Genomic DNA, 12,253 nt, shown 5'->3' with positions numbered 1-12,253 from the left:
CTGCTTCTGCCTGTGCAAAGGGACAAAGACTGGACTTTGTTGTGCATTCCTGCTTGTGAAGAAATCTCCAAGGGCTTGTCCTGAGCTTGCCTCCTGTTGTTGAATTCTCAGGGCCATCAAAGACTTCTCCTACTAGCACCTGGACTCTCTGCTGAGACTCCTGCCCTGCCAGGTGGTGCTCTATCTAGTTCCTGGGGCCTTGGAAGGTGAAGCTGGCAGACCAAGACTGAAAATCCATGCACAGGCCGCCGTACGGGGAAACTTTTGCTACACCTTCCGAGTCTTGGCTGAGAAACGACGTGCCGCCGGCTTTGTGGCTGAAATCGACGCTCCACCTGCATCACAGCTGGAAAATCCACCCATGTAGCTGGAGAAACGACGTGCAACACCCGCTGACGGAGGCTGATAATGTTGCAATCCACACAGCGTGTTTTTCCTGATACAGTGCGGCCAGATTTGCAACACACCTTCCAAGATGCTGCAGAGAAACTATGCGCCGCAAGCTTCGCAGCTGAAATTGAAGCTCCACCTGCATCGCGGCTGGAGAATCTATGCACGCAGCTGGAGAAAGAACAGGCAACACCCACTGATGGAGGCTGATAATGTTGTAACCCACACACTGCGGTTTTCCTGATACCGTGTGGCCAGATTTTCAACACAACATCGCTGGGCGCGGAAAAATGATGCATCACTCCCCTGCAGAGAAAAGAAACGACACACATTTTCGCTTGCAGGTGAGAAATCGGCGCATCACTAACCTTTCCTGATGCATACTCGCCTGTGCGTGTTATTTTGACGTTACCCAGGTACTTTTCAACGCTAACAGTGTTTTCACTGTTTCCTCAAGGATTTAAGACTCTTTCTTGTTTTTAATTCATAACTTGACTTGTGTATGGTGGATTTTTGTCGTTTTGTTCTTGTTTTGTTTAGATAAATATTTTCTATTTTTCTAAACCTGTGTTGTGTCATTTTGTAGTGTTTTCATTGAGTTACTGTGTGTGTTGGTGCAAATACTTTACACCTAGATTCTGAGGTTAAGCCTGCCTGCTTGTGCCAAGATACCAAGGGGATGAGCAGGGGTTAACTAAGGGTGATTCTCCTTTACCCTGACTAGAGTGAGGGTCCTTGCTTGGACAGAGGGGTAACCTGACTGCCAGCCAAAGACCCAATTTCTAACACTGTGGAACTGAGGACAAGGCTTTGGGATGTCTCACCTCTTTTTTGCACAACCGCACCTTTCAGGTGGCACAAAAGTATTTTTTATCTAAAGTTTTACCACTGGGTGCCTCAGGGATTCTCTCTCAGCCCCACTTTATTCAATCTTTATATGTGCCCCTGGCTGATATCCTCAAGCACTACAGTTTTAATATTATATCATATGCTGATAATACACTGCTAATTATCACTTTATTTCAGGATGCAGCCAACACGCGGTTCCGCTGAGCTCTTGCTTCTTGGATGTGGCTGAGTGGATGATCCTCAGTTGCCTTAAGCTAAATGCTGGGAAAACTGCTGTCCTCATCCTATAGAAGGAGCCCTCGATCCAATCCTCTGTATGGTGGCGTGATTCTCTCAGGCCCCTACCTGTCCTTATGACAAGATATAAAAACCTCAGTATCTGGTTCGATTCAAGGCTCTTGTTTGATAGTCAGATCACAATATTGGCGAGACAGTGTTTTGGGATCTTAAAAACTTTAAAAGAGTTCCTCAGACTACTACCAGAAGCAGCTAGAAAGACAGTAGTCTAGGCCCTGGTTATGTCCAGAATGGACTATTGTAATGTTCTGTATTTGGGAGTCTCTCATTCCTGACTGACGAGACTTCAACATGTGCTCGCCTGTTGCTAAATCTGCTGAGATGTTCTCCTATGGGTCCTGCTCTTGTGAAATTTCACTGGCTGTCTCTAAAAAAAAAAATCTTTCTTTTAAAGCCATGTGTTACTGTTAAAGAATTCTTAATAATAAAAGCCATCGATACCTGCATCCTCTTGTCAAATCCTACTTCCCCAGAGGAAACTTAAGATCTGTAGGGGCTTCTCTGGCCTGCATTCCCATTGTTAAAAGGGCACACTTCAAATGGTGCTCCTTTAGTTTCGTAGCCTCCAAAGTGGGAAATTCCATTCCTCTTACACTTAGGAAAAACTGACATATAATTCCAGAAAATGTTTAAACCTGGCTTTTCAGATCAATCTGATTGAGTTGCCTTTTAGCAGTATGGCTGGTCTGTGTCTCAGGAGTGAAATCTTAGTGCTGGGAAACTTCATTAGAAGTAACTATGAGCTTTGTAAATGAATGTATTATTATTATTATTATTACTTCTCCTGAGAATATGCTACCCCACTTGTGTGGCTTGGCCTAGAGCCCATGACACAAATGGTCCCAAAATGCATTGTGGATACATTGGCGGTTGGGGTAACTGTAAATTTTGGGACTGGTCTTGACCAGAAGCCCTTACAAACAACAAACTTTGGTTACAAACACACATTTTATTTACATTGATGGGATCCACAAATTTCTTACTACAGAGCACTCCCACATATCTCCTGATAACAATGATACCACCCCCAGCTGGGCCTTGTGCTCGCAATATGTTGAGGGCCAAAACGCAACAAGGGTAATCAATTTTTCATACTCAGAACCAATTTATTTTGTAATGCAGGCATCTCTGGACTTTGGCCCATGATTGGCCACCACTCAGGAAAACCTATTAAACCCAGACATTTCCGAAAATGAGACACAAGGGGGAGTTCAATATTGTGTGGCTTACATGGATCTCCTAATTGTTTCTTACCTAGAAGCCCTTGCTAACCGCAAGCTTTGGCTACAAATATGCATTTTGTTTACAATTCTGAAATGTAATTTTACAGATTCTGCAGTATCCATAACTTTCCTACCAACAAGAGTTCCCTATACATCTCCCAATAAAAATGCTGCCCGTTTAAAGCTTGCATCCACAACACAAAAAGCCCTAAAACGCTACATTGAAACATCATTGATAGGGGTAGTCATGATATTTGGGCTCGGGTTTGGCTGCCATCCATGGAATCCTACCAAAAACAAGCATTTTAAAAAACTAGACACCTAGTGGATTGCAGGATGGCCTGTCATGATTCATGGGTCTCCTCAAGTTTCCTTACCTATAATGGCCTGTTAACCTCAAACGTTGCATAAAATCTACAATTTTCCCTAGAATTCTGTGCTGAAAATTATCAGAATTTGCAGGGATCCACAAGATTCCTTCCACCCAGCGTTACCCCACTTCTCCCGATAAAAACATTACCCCACTTGTGTGACTGGGCATACAGCCCACGACAGGAAAAAATCAAACTAGGTTCAATGGGAGTCCTAGTGGGATACTTAGGTAGCAAGGCAAGCCTTTCAACAAACATGGCTAGGAAAAAAATCCCTTCTGTACAAATGTTTGCAATAAGATAGCTTCATGTGTGTTCTATTCTTAGGTCGAGCGTTAGCATTCGGCCTGCTATATACTAAAGTATACAATACAGTGAGTTCTAGCGTTTTGATTTGTTAGTTGCAGTTTCCTTCAAAAATCCTTGCTTGCTAGTGGTCAGTTCTGCCTCTTTGTCCTGCCTTTTTTCACTTTGGGAGCAGCACAAAGTACTGTGTAATTGCGCTATGTCCTGTTTATCTCTTGTGTAAGGGACTTTTTTGGGGCATTTGCCTGTTTCACCTCAACAGTGTGGGTGCTTGTTCAGTCCCTACCCCCCACCAGCTCCCTCTGTAAACATAAACCAACAGCAGAGGGGGGCTTTTCCACGGCCAGCTCGCCCTCGCTCTCTTTATTTTCAGTCTGTGTGGCAAGAAAAGTCCACTCAGTAATTTACAACTCTAGGAGCTCTAACTCAAGCAAACACAAGAGCATTGCATTCCCCCACCCCATCCCCAGCTTTGTAAACTCCAAACCGGACATTTCTTGCCACACAAATGAAAAATAAACGCAGTGCGATTGCAGTATGTAAGCCCCAGCGCGATCAGGCTGCGTTTTTTTTTCTTTTCATTTGTGTGGCAAGAAAAGTCCAGTTAGGAGTTTACAATGGTAGTAGCTCTAACTCGAGCAAATGCGTGGACCGTTGCATTAAAAATGCTCATTAACTCGTCTATTTAAAATGCTCTGAGTTACATCCGATTCTCTTATCTTCACACGCTGCAACAGCCCCTCCCCAACCTAGCACGACTATCAGACTGCCCCTCTCACACACTCAATTACAATGGACAACCCTGACCTGACAATGCATGTGCTGCGCCTCCTTGGACCCCTCCTTAGGGCATGACAAGGAGGAGTCACCAGGGGAGACGCTGCTTCTGAACAGCAGCGTTCATTCTCCCCTCCCAAGGACGATTAGTTGCTGCTATGCAAGAGTTCTCTTTTCGTTATCCCACTGAGGGGTGACATCTCCATTCACTCTGGCCGGGAGAAATATCTCTTCTACACTACCTTAACAAATCCAGAAATAAACGGGAAGGCAAGCCCTCTTCTTGCACGTTTTCACTTAATGGAGAGGCTTTGTCACTAAGTGCCATCTGCAACATATTCACCATGCCTTACAAGCAGAGGGTGGCCAGTCTTTTCTTTAGTTTTGTCAAACCAGGGCCCCACAGAAAGTATTTAGGAGTTGTTGAAAAAATCTGATCTTTCATCATGGAATCCTTTCTCAAACAACATGCAATGCCCCTTCTTACAATACAAGTGAAACTGAAAGAGACAGAGGTCTGTAGTTTAATCCTTAGGATGCAACAGTGAGTAATGTGCTCTCTGCTGGGATGTTTTCCTATGCTGAACAGGTTTTATTCTGCACACGCCCTGCTCACCCATTCTTTCTGTGGTCGATAAATGAATCGTTGAGTTAATGACACCTGTTACAGTGCCATGAAGTGCCGGAAAATGCTTTGAAATGCTTTTACAACAACTCAAATTGTACGCACCTTTCCTCTTTTTATTCCCTGTTTCTGGACTACTCTGCTTTCGGACTCTGTTACACTAGTGTCTGCAACTCATTTCATTCTTCCACACCAAATTCACATTTCCGACACGCTGTGTTGATCTTTTCCATTTGGTTGCCAATAGTGGGCTCAAGCACTATTTCTTGGGGGCTAAGGCTTATTCATGGCACAAGTCTTAAAGAAAATAAGTGGGGAGACTGACCAAGTTAGACACTATGCAAGTGACATCACGGCACATGACACCACGGCGTGTGAAATCGCACCTGGAATCACAGGTAGTGGCATCACAACCAATGACCTGACAGGAAATGACATCACAAGAAGTGAGATCTGGTCTTAAGACCTCACGCATATGCTTACCGCAACAAAGCAAAGCCTTAGCTAGGGATCCCTTTGCCCGTCGTGGAGCAAATGTTTTCTTCAGCTTAGGCCGAGTGTAAAGTGCAGAATAATTGTAAATTTTCCTTTGGAAAGTGTGTATTTTAGTGTTTTTGCTGTTCTTTTCTATTTCTTTTTTTAAGACAGGAAAAAAAAGAGTGCAGGAAATAAAAAGTGGAAAATGAAATTAGCTAGGAAGCTGTGTAATTGAGCTAAGACACGCAGCACCTAGTGTCTGCGAGAGGCAAAATGCCTACAGCACCTGGTATTCCCAGGCGGTCTCCCATCCAAGTACTAACCAGGCCCAACCCTGCTTAGTTTCCGAGATCGGGCGCATTCAGGGTGGTATGACCGTAGGCAGGAAAAGCTGCAGTTTCAGCTCTCTTCTGCTCACCAAGCCCACCGCCCGGAGCCTGCTGTTCTTAATCGCACCTGCACAGGCTCCCCTTGGGAAGTCAGACATGCGCTCACTGCCGCAGGCCCAATACCCCAACCCACATGGAACACCATTTTTAGGGTTGAGCCAGCGTCGCATGCGCTGGCACATGTGTTTCGCTTCCGAGACGCATTAGTAGTTAGAAAAGTGGCGGAGCTCGGCACATGTCATGTCAGTGTCTTTCATTGGTTCGTGGGCTTGCCTTTCAAAACCTGCCTGCTTTCATTAGTGGAAGGCATGCATACGTCATGCCTTTTCCGGTGGTTAGCCCTCCACGAGGGCAGCGACCAAGTACTGAAAACATGTGGGCTTGCTGTTTTCCGTCCGGTTTGTGGACTACTTTTTATCTTTTTTCGCAGCACTATCTTGCTTGGCAGAAGTCGAGCGCTCTGCATGACATCGACCCTGTTACATAGTTAATTGCACTTTTGCCGATAGGTTTAATGTGGCAAGAAAGAACTCGGACAAATGCAAGACCTGTTGCATTGCAAATGCTTGTTTATGTTTGATAAGACACATAACTCATGCCCTATTATGCATTCAATGAGTTTTAGGTAAGAACTGAGTAATGGTCCAAATCCTCATCGGACTACCTACATTTGAATAAAAGCTTTTCATAGTTTACATCAACACCATGCACAGTACTGTCAAATTGAATGCAGGAACTAACATATCATAATTATAGTCCTAGAGGCATGATAACTACAGTCTAACATTTTCATTGGATGATGACCTTCTGTACCAAAGTGACACAAATATAGGACTGTCCTATCTTTTTATATGTGCAGACTCTGCACTCATAAAGATACTACTCATAAATCACTTTGTGAATAGTATTGTAAAAGTCTACAGAAGCATACGTTTCCCTTTGTGAATCAGGCCATTGGACTTCAGGTCTAAACTTAGACTTCAGGCCCAAACTTAGGGTCTAATTTACAAGAATCTGACACATTGGCTCCAATGCGTCAGATTTCTTGTGCTGCCCCACCACCCCGTAACAAAGCAATGGATGCACTGTATGTACAATACAGAGTTTCATGGCGCATGTTTTCACAGATTCATCAGAAATTCTGATGCATCTGTGGTGCTAAACTCATGCATTGCTGGACTAGCATGAAAAAATGGTGCTAGTCCCCCAATGCCAGGAGACCTCCACTGAGAAAAGCCCTGTGTCAGTTTTATGCCTGTTCTGAGCAGGTGGTAAATATCTGACACGGTGAAGTCGCAGAATGGTGCGTGGCTTTTTCTGTGGGAACACCAACCTTGCATACATTATACCTGGTACAGGTATAATGTAAATCAATTCTTTACAAATTGATGCATTGAGACCAATACATCAGTTTGTAAATATGCTTGCAGTGTAGAGCACTGCTTGCATCACAGATGATCCAAAACAAAATGACACAATGGTGCACAAAGGCCTTGTAAATGAGGCCCTTAGACTTGAGACCTTAGTTTACCTTTATGAATCGGGCCCTTAGACTTCAAGTTTAAAGTTAGACATCGGGTCTAAACTTAGACATCAGGTCTAAAGTTAGGCTTCTAGTTCTAAGTTTACCTTTGTGAATCTGGCCCCAAATGTCAGCAGCTGATCACCTGAATTAGCCTGCTAGCCTTGAATACATTCTAAAAGGAATGTTTCTTCATGAAAGCATTCCAAACCATAAAATATAACTTTGTAAAAAACAAAAAAAACACTCCTATACCCCCTAGAAGAAGCTATGTGGTAATCTTGTTATCACATAGTCCACCATCCAGGTATCTACACCATTCGTTGTCTTGGCATGTAACAAAAGTGCTCAAGCCTAGACCTCAGGTATCACAATTCAAATCCACACCCAGAACCAAATTTATTATTTTGGTGATTCAACACAGAGCAGGAGACATAGTTGCTGTGCTAAGTTGCACAACACGGAGAAAACATCTCAGCCAGTTTTATTTTAAAAGGCCTGCTGCTACTATCCTTCCCTGTGCTGGCATATTCAAAAATACCACTTGGTTACCAGGCAGAAATAGTGTAATTATTACATTAAGGTCACTGGTAATGCATTACAGGATGACACAGTGAGTTAGTGTGCACTCATTAAATCTTTTACTTTAGCAGATAAAGATTCTGAATCCCACAAGGCCTACTCAAACCTCATTTCATCTGTTGTTGGTAAATTGAGTAACATTGGATTGGGAAGAGTAAAACTTGGTAATTGGCTACAGGACCTAGAAATGGCAGACATTCTTGCCAAGTATCATGTACCAGGAGTTAGACTAAGGCCCTCATGACGACTTTGGTGGTCTTTTTAAAAGACCGCCGAAGCCGCTGCATAAGCATACCGCCATTGCTGGCGGTATGCTGCCCACCCTAATAGGAGTTTTCTGCAGAGCCAGCGAGTGAAAACAGTGTTTCTGCCCGCTGGCCCAGGGGAAAACATACCACAACATTGACGCTGTCTCGTAATCGAGCCGGCGGCAATGTTGTGGTGCCTCAGAAGCAACAGCACTCGTCGCGCATTTCACTCCCCTTAATTCAGGCAGTGAAATGCTCCACGGGGCTGTCCATGGGGGCCTATGCACTGTCAATGCCCGTCCTGAGACCGCCATGCAAACGCTAGTGTTGGTGTCTATATCTACTTGCTAAAATGCATTAGTCACAGATGTTTTAGATCCTATGACACCTATAATTCGCAATTATGCACTTCAGGATAAGATTTAACTAAAGTAGCCAGCCCTCTTTGGCTTGGTCTGCACTGCAAGCTTGTGGTTGAAAAGGACAAAATATTCTGCAACTATTATGCTGGTTATTCACCCTCAGGTAACTGCATATAAAATAATGCACACACCTGAATTGAAAGATAGATGCAAATTAAAGTAATCGATGGGAAATGCGCTCTTGTGTCAATTGGTTAATAAAATCACTTCAGGTGTCTGGGTGTGTAACAAGAGAAAAGGAAAATTAAATCTCTGCTGATATAGTAGTGAATAGTGACGTGTGTATTTATGGAGCTTCGAGGTCCAAGTTCGCATCTGAGAAAGAAGCACTGTCATAATGGGTCATCAGTTTAAAATCGCATTTCACACTATTTGAAACAAGTGCCACTTGAATTGTCACAAATTTCCCAGTAGGATTGCATAAATACATTGAAACCATGGGAATGACACATAAAAGCAATATGAGAACTTGACAGCCATGGGCAGACGGGCATTAAGTAGCACAATATATAAATAAATAATAATTTTTTCGATCAATTATTTTGACAGAATGTACGTTATCATATTAGTTTAGTGCTTAACCATCAAACCTATGTCTTATTTTTTTCATGGCACATGCTTTACTGCTTTGTACTGTATACTGTAGATGCTTTGAGCTAGGAAGCAAAAAACATTGTTTACATCACTGTTATTTTCTGAGATATGTTATACACAAATGTGATTGCTGTTCACATGTTTGTTAGGCAAAATAATATTGAGCCAAAAAAGCACTGCATCAAATGATTGCTTTTACGTAGACTGTTGCCCTGGAAAATAAACAGATAATCAAGAATATCAACACTTTATGCCGAGTTTGTGTCACAAAAGTCTTGATTTTAGAATTTACTTTCCTGAGCAAAACATGATTTGTGCTGGAGAGTAGTCTCAAAGCAACACAAAGTAGCAGTGGCAATTTGCTCTACTCTGCACTGCTTTATGTCAAGAAGGGATAACACGGTTGGTACAAGAGAACTGCATGCAACCACCCATGAGGTTTAATACATATCCCTATTTACTAACGTTGGTAGACAGGGATTTGTGCCAAAAAACATATGCCGTTTCAGGAGTTGGAATAAAATGTTCTTATCTCAACTTTTCGTATGTGCTGTTATTTACAGCACACATGCAAAGTTATAATGTATAAAAACTATATTGACACATAGGCGGTCATTCTGACCGCGGCGGTTACCGCCGAATGACCGCACCGCGGTCAAAAGCCGGCCCAGCGGGAAAGCCCCTGAAACGAGGAAGCCGGCTCCGAATGGAGCCGGCGGAGTTGCAGGGGTGCGACGGGTGCAGTGGCACCCGTCGCGATTTTCACTGTCTGCAAAGCAGACAGTGAAAATCTTTGTGGGGCCCTGTTAGGGGGCCCCTGCACTGCCCATGCCAGTGGCATGGGCAGTGCAGGGGCCCCCAGGGGCCCCACGGCACCCGTTCCCGCCATCCTGGTTCTGGCGGTGGACACCGCCAGAAACAGGCTGGCGGGAAGGGGGTCGGAATCCCCATGGCGGTGCTGCAAGCAGCGCCGCCATGACGAATTCCCTGGGCCAGGGGAAAACCGGCGCGGTCAGAATAGCCCAGGAAGCACCGCCAGCCTGTTGGCGGTGCTTCCGCCGCCCTCCGCCATGGCGGTCATGGACCGCCAGGGTCAGAATGACCCCCATAATATTTTGTTATGGAAGGATCGCCTTCCAGTACAAACCTAGGCTTGACATGGTGCAAGGATGTGGATGTTGGTGCAAGACAGCCTGATGACAGCAAGACTTCCTGAAGACAACAATGGAAGATAAAAAACAGCCTCAGATCACTGTAGGTATGGTGCTGTTCTGCTCTTTCCGATTCAAGTTATATAGTTCCGCAACTTTAGTTGCTGCTCTGCATTGGGTAAATTCTTTATAAAGTTGGTCCCCTGAGAATTCTTAGTCATAAGGGGGTATATTTACTAAATGTTCACGCAACACAGGGCAGCAAGTAAAGTTGCTGAACTGCTTTGCATGAATGGGAGAGAGCTCAACAGTGTCATGTCTACTAAGATATGGTGCTGTTCAACTCTCTACTTGCACTCGTGCACTTAAGGCTGCCTAGCGCTAACACAGGCACCTTTGAGCCACTCGCGCTGTGCCCATGGACCTCCTATCGCAAGAAAATGTGAAGGAATACAGGACAAGCCGCTGCACTGCCCAACATTTCTTTATAGAGTCACGTATCGTTTGCGACAAGCAGGTACACCGCAAGTCCATAACATATCTTGGCCTAGCTAGAAGGAGACAGCAGATTAAATTCTCTGTAGAATCATGGGGCCATGTGTGACACGTATCAGCACGTATTACCTATTGCTGATTGGTAAGATAAGGGCTTCAAACACTGGCCTCTAATTTGAGATTCTTTGCTGTTATGTGACTGTGTATTGCCTGTAGAATAACCCTGCAGGTAATGTCGAGTGAAAACAGTTGCTGAAGGATAGAAGGTAAGTATTTCTCGTTCAATATCAAAAGATTTCAAAGTATATCTCTTATGCATTTGTAATTGTGCCCAAAATATTTTTTACTAATATGGTTTTCAGAGATGTGATGAACAATGGCTATTACTGAATTAGTTTTGGGTGGGTGTTAGCATAAACCTACAATGTACATACCCTTCAGAGAGATAACAGAGCTTCATTTTTTTCTGCAACTGTTGCGGGCGTTCTCTTAAAAAAAGTCAAGAACTGAATAGAAATAGTCATAGACTTATTTCTATATGCTATGTTTTATGTGCTTTGAGAGGTGTGTGTGTCTGTGTATGTGAGGGCTTCCCAGACAGCTAACGCTGTCTGGATACAAATCTAAATATTGAACTGGAAACACACAAATGCATTCTCAGACAGGTCACGTCTTTCCTTAAACACACATGGCTATGTGAACTATGATAAGTGATTCATCTGATAATGCCAAAACGTCAACTTCCACAGGTGTTAGCAGTCTATCAATGACGACAGCTGAGCTCTAGAGAATGCAGTCTAACACATAAATTTGGCAAGATATTCCCTTCTGCACACCGCTAATTACAGGGCATATCTGCATTATGCAGTTACACGTCGATTTATTATTAATGCTCTATGGTACGTTTTCAAACCACTTATGTTTTTTACCACTATTCCCACAAAACCTCGTACACTCGTTTGTGAATATTTTGTGAACAGGGATTATCTGACATGATACTGTGGATGAATTTTATAATGTCATTCTAACTTAGAAAAATAGTATTCAGAGATGGATTTTAATAGTTTTAAAAACACACTAACAATACATTAATAAACATGCCCTGTCTAATAGCGCTTCTAAGTTGGTGAAACCTCAGTGTGACACTGCCAAGAAAGTCATATGAGACCGTATCATGTAAAACAATGTTTTTCCACCCCAGACAGTGGCAAATGTTTGCTTATCACAAGAGCTTTAGACGATTCTGTTGCTTTTGGCTAGAAAAGTTGCTACATTTCTTGACAAGTCTAAAGCACGCCAAAAAACATAACACAATACTATACACAGAACAACATAAAACACAATTAAAACATATTAGAACCCAACATATCAGAACAGTCAAAAGAAATTGCTATACAACAATCACTGTACAACAAAGCAGCATCACATAGGAATAGTGCAACAGGAATAAACACATTCCAGTATGCACTATATGATCTGTGAGTGGCAGTCTTTGGTATTAACACAGATACCACGTCTGCTTCTACCGTATGAGG

The 12,253-nt window shown here is 43.3% G+C and overlaps 1 protein-coding gene and 1 pseudogene across 1 annotated transcript in view; both read right to left on the bottom strand.

Moving 5' to 3' along the window:
- Positions 1–12,253, bottom strand: part of LOC138269465 (cadherin-9-like) — a 783,906-nt gene that overhangs the window by 720,457 nt on the left and 51,196 nt on the right. The window lies entirely within an intron of this gene.
- LOC138270229 (5S ribosomal RNA) lies at positions 5,590–5,698 on the bottom strand (annotated as a pseudogene).

The sequence above is a fragment of the Pleurodeles waltl genome, chromosome 2_1 (assembly GCF_031143425.1).
Source record: "Pleurodeles waltl isolate 20211129_DDA chromosome 2_1, aPleWal1.hap1.20221129, whole genome shotgun sequence".
NCBI classification, from domain to species: domain Eukaryota; kingdom Metazoa; phylum Chordata; class Amphibia; order Caudata; family Salamandridae; genus Pleurodeles; species Pleurodeles waltl.
This window is presented reverse-complemented; position numbering and strand designations above follow the sequence as displayed.